Source organism: Rhinopithecus bieti, unplaced genomic scaffold (assembly GCF_001698545.2).
Source record: "Rhinopithecus bieti isolate Rb0 unplaced genomic scaffold, ASM169854v2 scaffold_2077, whole genome shotgun sequence".
NCBI lineage: Eukaryota > Metazoa > Chordata > Mammalia > Primates > Cercopithecidae > Rhinopithecus > Rhinopithecus bieti.
This window is the reverse complement of record NW_016803882.1, coordinates 1,755,771-1,764,014: the sequence shown is the minus strand read 5'-3', so window position 1 is coordinate 1,764,014 and position 8,244 is coordinate 1,755,771. Positions and strand designations below refer to the sequence as shown.

The following is an 8,244-nucleotide window of genomic DNA, read 5'->3' as shown; positions in this document are numbered from 1 at the left end:
TTGGGAAAGGGTTTTTTTTTTTTTTTTTTTTTGGAAACAGAGTCTTGCTCTGTCGCCCAGGCTGGAGTGCAGTGACGCAATCTCCGCTTACTGCAAGCTCCGCCTCCCGGGTTCGCGCTATTCTCCTGCCTCAGTCTCCCGAGTAGCTGGGGCTACAGGCCCCTGCCACCAGGCCCGGCTAATTTTTTGTAGCTTTAGTAGAGATGGGGTTTCACCATGTTACCCAGGATGGTCTCAATCTCCTGACCTCGTGATCCACCCACCTCAGCCTCCCAAAGTGCTGGGATTACAGGCGTGAACCACTGTGCCCAGCCTGGGGAGAAGTATTTCTTAAAGTTGATCAAAAGCAAAAATGAAAGCACAAAATATAAATTAAAATATTCATATTTGGGACTAAAATTAAACATACCTCTTTTAGAAAATGAAAATACAACTTTTAAAAGTAGGGGGAATTATTTGCAATAAATGTGATTAGCAAAAAAGATAATATCTCATATAAAGATTTCTTGCAAATACATAGACTAAACTGATAGAAAAGTGGGTAAAAAGCTTGAATGGGTATTTCCCAGATGTGGACACATGACCAGTATATATACTCAGTACATGATCATTCTCAAAAATTGGGGGCTGGGTTCAGTGTCTCACGCCCACAGGCACTTTGGGAGAATGAGGCAGGCAGATCACTTGAGGTTAGGAAGCTGAGACCAGCCTGGCTAACATAGTGAAACCTTGTCTCTACAAAAATTAGCGATGCGTGGTAGCACGTGCCTGTAGTCCCAGCTACTTGGGAGACTGAGCCAGGAGAATCACTTGAACCCAAGCAGCAGAGTTTGTAGTGCACTGAGATCACGCCACTTCACTCCAGCCCAGGTGACAGAGCAAGACACTGTCAAAAAAAAAAAAAGGGGGGGGGGAGAGGAAATGCAAACTAACCGCAATTAGTTATCATTTGCTCCTGTCAGGTTGGCAGAAAGTAAAGACTACCAACATGAAGTGTTGATAAGAATATGGAGAAACTGGAACTCCTATATATTCCTGGTAATGATGTGTAATAAAAGATTGAGATTAGCCAAGCATGGTTGGCATTTGCCTGTAATCCTAGCTACTTAGCCATTGGGGAGGCTGAGGCATGAGGATCAAAAATCTGTGTGCAGTTAGCTGGCATCTTCCCATGACGGCGCTCTCACTCACCCCACACAGTGCAATGAGGACAAACCAGAATTCCCCATGTCATAATTGATCACTTGAGGTCAGGAATTTGAGAACAGCCTGGGCAACACTACTGAGACCTAGTCTCAAAGGAAAAAAAAAAAGATTCAGAAATGAGACTATACAAAAATTAGTTTTTCTATGTGAGGAATCTTCCTCACATAGAAACAAACAAAATTAAAAGGCAAAAATATTAAAATACATATGCTAGACAAAACTAATTTATTTGTATATGGAGTCCTTATAAATCATTAACTAGAATACTATCTTCTCTGTGGGAAAAAAATGGACAAAAAGATAAGAACGAGTGATTCACAGAAAAAACAAAATAGCTCAATGTCACTGATAATGAATTAAATGCTAACTAAAACCACAAGTTTCTATTTTTATTTACCATGTTTTCAAAGGTTAAGTTTGATGAAATATTAAAAAATAAAATGGAAAGAATATTTTCTTTAAAGCAAAATTAGTAAATAATAAAGGCTAGATACAGAAAGGTGAGTTATTAAGAAACCAAGAAAATCAGGATTATGAAGTCATAGAAGTCTGGCAAGCTGTGTTATTTCAAGAACAGAGTGGTCAAGAGTATCAAACAGAGAAAGGCCAAATAAATCATGAGGCACAAATGACTGATGTGGATAATCATTGATGACTTTGAGGATCGCTGTTTAGGTGGAGTGATGGAAGTAGAAATCAAAGTAGATTGAGGAGGGAGTGGTAAGTGAGCTAGAAAATGGCAAATTTTTGCATTTCTGAGATGAACTCAGCTGATTTATGATGTATTATCATTTTTATTTAACTTTTGTTTGAATTTCTACTGATTTAATTTCCTCCTAATAGTAACAGGATTATTCATTGTTTTGTTTCTTCTTGAATCAATTTTGGTAGCTTTTTTCCTAAGAATTATTTTCTCTAATATTTAAATGTATTGGCCTAAAGTTGTTCATAACATACATTCTCTTAAAACCTATGTAAATAGATGTTTAAATTATTAGCAAACACTTGTCTTTGGTTCCTTTGTTCTTTATTTTGAATATCTGTTAACAGTATATGGTATATACTTTATATATATTATATATTATATTTTCTATTATATGATACTTAGTATATTTGCCATGTACATTAACCTATTCGATGAATGTTTATAATGCATATCTTGTTTCTGTACAGAATAGGCCCAGACTCCAGAAGGACAGCCCAGCAGAATCCTGCAGAATTCAAACTTCCTTATTTTACTGTATATATATAATATATGTATATAAATAAATAATACATATATATATATTTGTAGGACTTTCATATGATATAATTTGTAATATGTAACATATAAATATAAAGGTTATAGGTCTGTGATACATGAGCATAAAGAAATATATATCAAAGGTCTAATATCCCACCCATAAAAAACCCAAACCAAAAAAAAAAATACATGAAGTTATCACTTTAACATGGTTGAAGTTAAAGAGACGTTATTCCTGCTTAAAAGGTAATAACTGAAAAATTGCTGAGCACAACTTATTTAATGAAGGATGTTGAATACCATTGTGTCCTGATTATTCATCTTTCATTGGTTGTAAACTTAGCTTTTTGTGGTAAAGTATTATCCTAAGTAAGCCCTGAGGAACAGAAGTGAACTTCATAAATCTTTCCTTTATTAGTAAATTATGCTAGAGAAACCCTATAGCTGAAATCATCGAGCTTTCTTGAGTATGTAATTTTTTTTTTCTTTGAGCTGGAGTCTCACACTGTTGTCCAGGCTGTAGTACAATGGGGCGATCTTGGCTTGCTGCAGCCTCCGCCTCCTGGGTTCAAGTGATTCTCCTGCCTCAGCCTCCAGAGTAGCTGGGATTACAGGCGCACACCACCACACCCGGCTAATTTTTTGTACTTTTAGTAGAGACGGGGTTTCACTGTGTTGGCCAGACTGGTCTCGAACTCCTGACCTCATGATCCACCCACCTCAGCCCCCTAAACCAAATACTTAATTTAACTGTAGTTAAAGGCAGTTTTGAGGATTGGCTTTGAGGATTGTCCCAGCACTTGGCTGTTCAAGTAAAGTATATTCAACTGATTGTTCTTTACCTTTATGTGCTGTTGTTACAGATCATGACTAATTGAAGAGATTTTTATTGCATAAGACATTCTAAACTATTTTCCATTCTTCCTCTTACTAAACTGTGAGGTGAACATGGCAGCCTTGACAAGTATCTCTAGAGCTGGTGCATCTTAGGAGTATTCTTGTTAGAAAGCAGTAATCCACTAGTGTCTTTGTGGCTGAATGGAAGAAGGGCTGGCTGACTTGTCTTTTTTTCTAGAGGTCTTTTTCATTCCCTGATCCATGTTTGATTGGGAGATTGCAAGATCACCTTTCATAAAGAACAGGAGGGCATTGTGAACCTTCTTAGAACCTTATCCTTTGTGATCCTTCTGTAGAATTTTGGCATCTTTTAATTTGGATTGTGATCTAATGTTTAAACTAAGCTGTTGATAGGTGTCAGGAGGGCCATCAACCATGTTATGAAATGGTATGAAAAATACCTGCTTATATATATTTCCTTGTGTGTATACTCCATAGCTGTCTTTTGAAATCCAGTTTGAGTTCTACTTAAAGAGGTTAAGAATCAATATTTGGCAGGGGATGGAGGTTGCAGGGGAGTTTGGGGAGAGAGAGAAAGGAGAGGGAAAAGGAAGGGAGGAATATTTTTGCTATTTCTGGTATAGCAATATATGATGTCTTAAGCATTTATAGAATGATACTATGCAGCAGTAGTCAATAAGCACTTGGCTGTTGTTGGCCATCAACTGTAGGAATAGTCAGCAATAGTTGGTTTACAGCTTTTTGAAGTTTCTTCTGAAACCAGAGATTTTGATTTAAAGAGAGTATCATTTTCGTCACAGAAATGTATAGGAAAAAAATGCTTTCTGAAAATGGAATATTTGAGCTGGGCATGGTGGCTCATGCCTGTAATTCCAACACTTTGGGATTCCAAGGCAGGAGGATCACTTGAGCCCAGGAGTTCAAAACCAGCCTGGGCAACACAGAGAGACCCTGTCTCAAAAGAAAGAAAGAAAAAATGGAGTATTTGGTAAGAATTTTACCAAATGTGTATAAAATTGTTATGGCTGTAAGTTTTGAGCTTTTCAGGAGCAGGGAGACTTTTGGTTACCTAATTACAGTTACATGAATTACAAGGAAACAATGCGGTAGAAACAAAAATTCATATATATATAAGAAATACATATGTGTGAAATATATATATGAAATATATATATTGAGGTAGAGTCTTGCTCTGTCACCCAGGCTGGAGTGCAGTGGAGTGATCTCAGCTCACTGCATTCTCCACCTCCTGGGTTCAAGCTGTTCTCGTGCCTCAGCCTCCCAAGTAGCTGGAATTACAAGCATGTGCCACCACACCCAGCTAATTTTTTTGTGTTTTTAGTAGAGATGGGGTTTCACCATGTTGGCCAGGCTGGTCTCAAACTCCTAGTGTCAAGTGATCTGCCCACCTCAGCCTCTCAAAGTGCTGGAATTACAGGTGTGAGTCACTGTGCCCAGCTGATATTTTTGATATACAAAAACCAAAGTTGTAAACTCATTTTCTTTTTTGGGTAACTGACAAATTGAGATGGAAACTTTCTGACAGTTGACTAAGAACATTTTACTATTTACTTTTGTTGAACTTTTAAATGATTGTACTGCCATTGCCTTTTATGTATTTATTGACCTTTTGCTTAATAACCTTGGGTTGATTTTAGGCCACCAACAAAATGGAAATGAAAGAAACTGCTAAACAGAATACACTGTGGCAAATGAGCTCAACTAGCGAACCCATGTTAAATACTCGTGAAGTCAATCCTTTGAAGAAATTCACCATTCCTAAGATCAGGAGGACAGCTGAGAAAGGTAATATTTCTGTGGAAGTTGGGAACTTTTTTAGTAACTATTACTGTATTTCTCTGATTCTTAATTTATGTTCATCTTTTATTTTAACTCTATATAAAATTAGGTTAATTCAGGTCTCTAATTCCTTAAACATACATGTACTTAACGTTTCCACACAAAATAGAATAGATGCATGTTCTGCATCCTTCCCACAAAGTACACCTAAAATCCCTGGACATTTTTATATAACAAATATGAGAAGACTTTCAAAACTGGAGAACACACACCAACTAGGGAATTTGGGACTCAGGGAATGACATAGCAGTAAGTTCCCTGGATTTTCTTTTTGTTTCCTCCATATCTCAGACTGGATGCCTCCAACAAGAGAAATGCCCCCTGGTGCAGACCTCCCCAGAAGCCCCAAGAAAAACCTCTTCTTTCTTGCCAGTGGACTAAGAAGGGGGCAGCCTAGAAAGTTGGAAACCTGTTTGACATTAAATATACCCCTCCCGTTTCCCACTGGGGTGATGTCAAAGGAGATTGAGTGGGGATCCTGGACTCTGACCCCCTACCCAGCAGGAACAAGGTACCCCTTTCCTTCCCTATGATGCCAGTGGTGATCCAAGTAGGATCACACAGCAATAACGCATTCTCTTCCCTGCCATCATCCTGCTCCTGCAGTGTCAGTTGATATCTACCCCTGCTTTGTGGTGATAAGTTGCCCTTTCCACTAGGGTTAGAGTCAGTGAACAAAGTGGAGAGCCTGAACCTCCACCACATCCAGCAGTAACAAGGCCTCCTTCTACAATGTTGGTGGAGGATAAGTGGGGACCATGGACTTCCAGCCCTTTCCAGTGGTAACAGGATACTCCCCAGCGTGTAAATGGAAGCCCTGTGGAAAGCCAGAACTTCACCTCTGCATAGTAGTAAAGAGTCAGTGGTCCCCTTTCCCTGCAATCCAGAGTCTCATAAAAATGCCCCAGTTGACCAGGATATAATAAAAATCGCTCATCTTAACACACACCAAGAAAATCTCAACTTGAATGAGAAAAGATAACAAATGCCAACATCAAGATTGACACAGGTGTTGGAACTATAATTAACTGAGAGACTTTTAAAGCAGCTACCATAAAGATATTTGGACAAACAGTTACAGACACTTTTGAAACAAACGAAAAGCTAGAAAATCTCATCAAAGAAATGAAATATGTAATAATCGATTACAAGACTTAGAACTGATAATTTAATTAAAATAAAAACTCAGGCAAAAACTAAGAGAACTACAAGGAGAAACAGAGAAATCTACTATTATAGTTGGAAATACCCCATTATCAGAAATGGGCGTATTGCCAACAGACAGAAAATCACTAAGGACATAGCTCAGCAATACCATCAATCAACTTGATATAATGGACATCTGTAGACTATTCCATTCAACAGTAGCATGTTAGACATTCTTCTCAGGCACACCCAAGACTCACCAAGATAGACCATACCTTGGCCATAATATACATGTTAAGAGACTTGAAATAGTAGAAATCGCCAGGCGTGGTGGCTCACGCCTGTAATCCCAGCACTTTGGGAGGCCTAGACGGGCGGATCACAAGGTCAGGAGATCAAGACCATCCTGGCTAACACGGTGAAACCCCGTCTCTACTAAAATACAAAAAATTAGCCGGGCGTGGTGGCGGGCACCTGCAGTCCCAGCTACTCGGGAGGCTGAGGCAGGAGAATGGCGTGAACCCAGGAGGTGGAGCTTGCGGTGAGCCGAGATCGCGCCACTGCACTCCAGCCTGGGTGACAGAGCGAGACTCCGTCTCAAAAAAAAAAAAAAAAAAAAAAGAAATAGTAGAAATCATGCAGTCACCTCTCAGACCATGTATTAATCCATTTTCACACTACTGATAAAGATATACTAGTGACTGGGCAATTTACAAAAGAAAGAAGTTTATAATAGACTTATAGTTCCACGTGTCTGGGGAAGCCTCATAATCATGGCACAAGGCAAGGAGAAGCAAGTCACATCTTACATGAATGGCAGCAGGCAAAGAGAGAGCTTGTGCAGAGAAACTCCCGTTTTTAAAACCATTAGATCTCATGAGACCAGTTCACTATCAGGAGAATAGCACAGGAAAGACCTGCCCCCATAATCCAGTCGTCTCCCACTGGATCCCTCCCACAACACATGGGAATTATGGGAGCTACAAGGTGAGATTTGGTTGGGGACACAGAGCCAAACCATATCAGACCACAGTGGAATTAAGATGATCAAGTAGGGGGCACTAGATATAAATAACCCAAAGATAGCTGGAAAATACCCAAATTCTTTGAGATTAAACAGCATACTTCTAAATAATAAATGCATCAAAGACGAAATCTCAAGAGAAATGTTAAAATACCTTGAACTAAATGAAAAGGAAAACAAACTTTGTAGGATGAAGCAAAAGCAGTACTTAGGAAGAAATTTATAGCATTGAATGCATACATTAGAAAACAAGAAATATCTAAAATCAGTAATTTAAGTTTACACCTTAGGAAACTAGAAAAGAGAGGACAAATTAAATCCAAAATAAGCAGAAGAAAAGAAATAATAAAAATTAGAGCAGAAATGAATGAAATTAAAACAGGAAATTAATAGAAAAGAATCAACAAAGTGAAAATCTGGATCTTTGAAAAGATCAGTAAAGTTGATAAGCCTCTAGCCAGGATAACTAAGAAAAAAAAGGGGGGCACAAATTACTGATATCAGAAATCAAAACATCACTACAGGATCCTATGGACATTAAAAGAATAAGGGATACTATGAACAACTCTGGGCCCATAAATTTGGTAACCTAGATGAAATGTACCAATTCCTTGAAAGACAGTATCTGCAAAAAGTTACACAAGAAGAAATACATGATCTGAATAGGCCTAAATCTATCTATCAAACAAATTGAATCAATAACTAATAACCTTCCAAAACAACACCAGGACCAGATAGGTTCACTGGTGAGTGCTACTAGATATTTAAGGAAGAAGTTATACCAATTCTCTACAATCTCTTTCAGAAGATACAAGTAGAAGGGATACTTTCTGACTCATGCTTTTAGAGGAGCATTATTTTATTTTTATTTTTTTATTTTTATTTTTTTAATTTTTTTTTTTATTTT

General features: G+C 38.1%; 1 long non-coding RNA gene across 1 annotated transcript in view; it reads right to left on the bottom strand.

The window, feature by feature from the left end:
- LOC108518503 (uncharacterized) overlaps positions 1–3,593 on the bottom strand; it is a 13,126-nt gene extending 9,533 nt beyond the window's left edge. The window contains exon 1 of the long non-coding RNA XR_001882380.1: positions 3,292–3,593. This is a non-coding gene — a long non-coding RNA (uncharacterized LOC108518503). The remainder of the gene's footprint in view (positions 1–3,291) is intronic.
- Between the last annotated feature and the right edge of the window lie 4,651 nt (positions 3,594–8,244).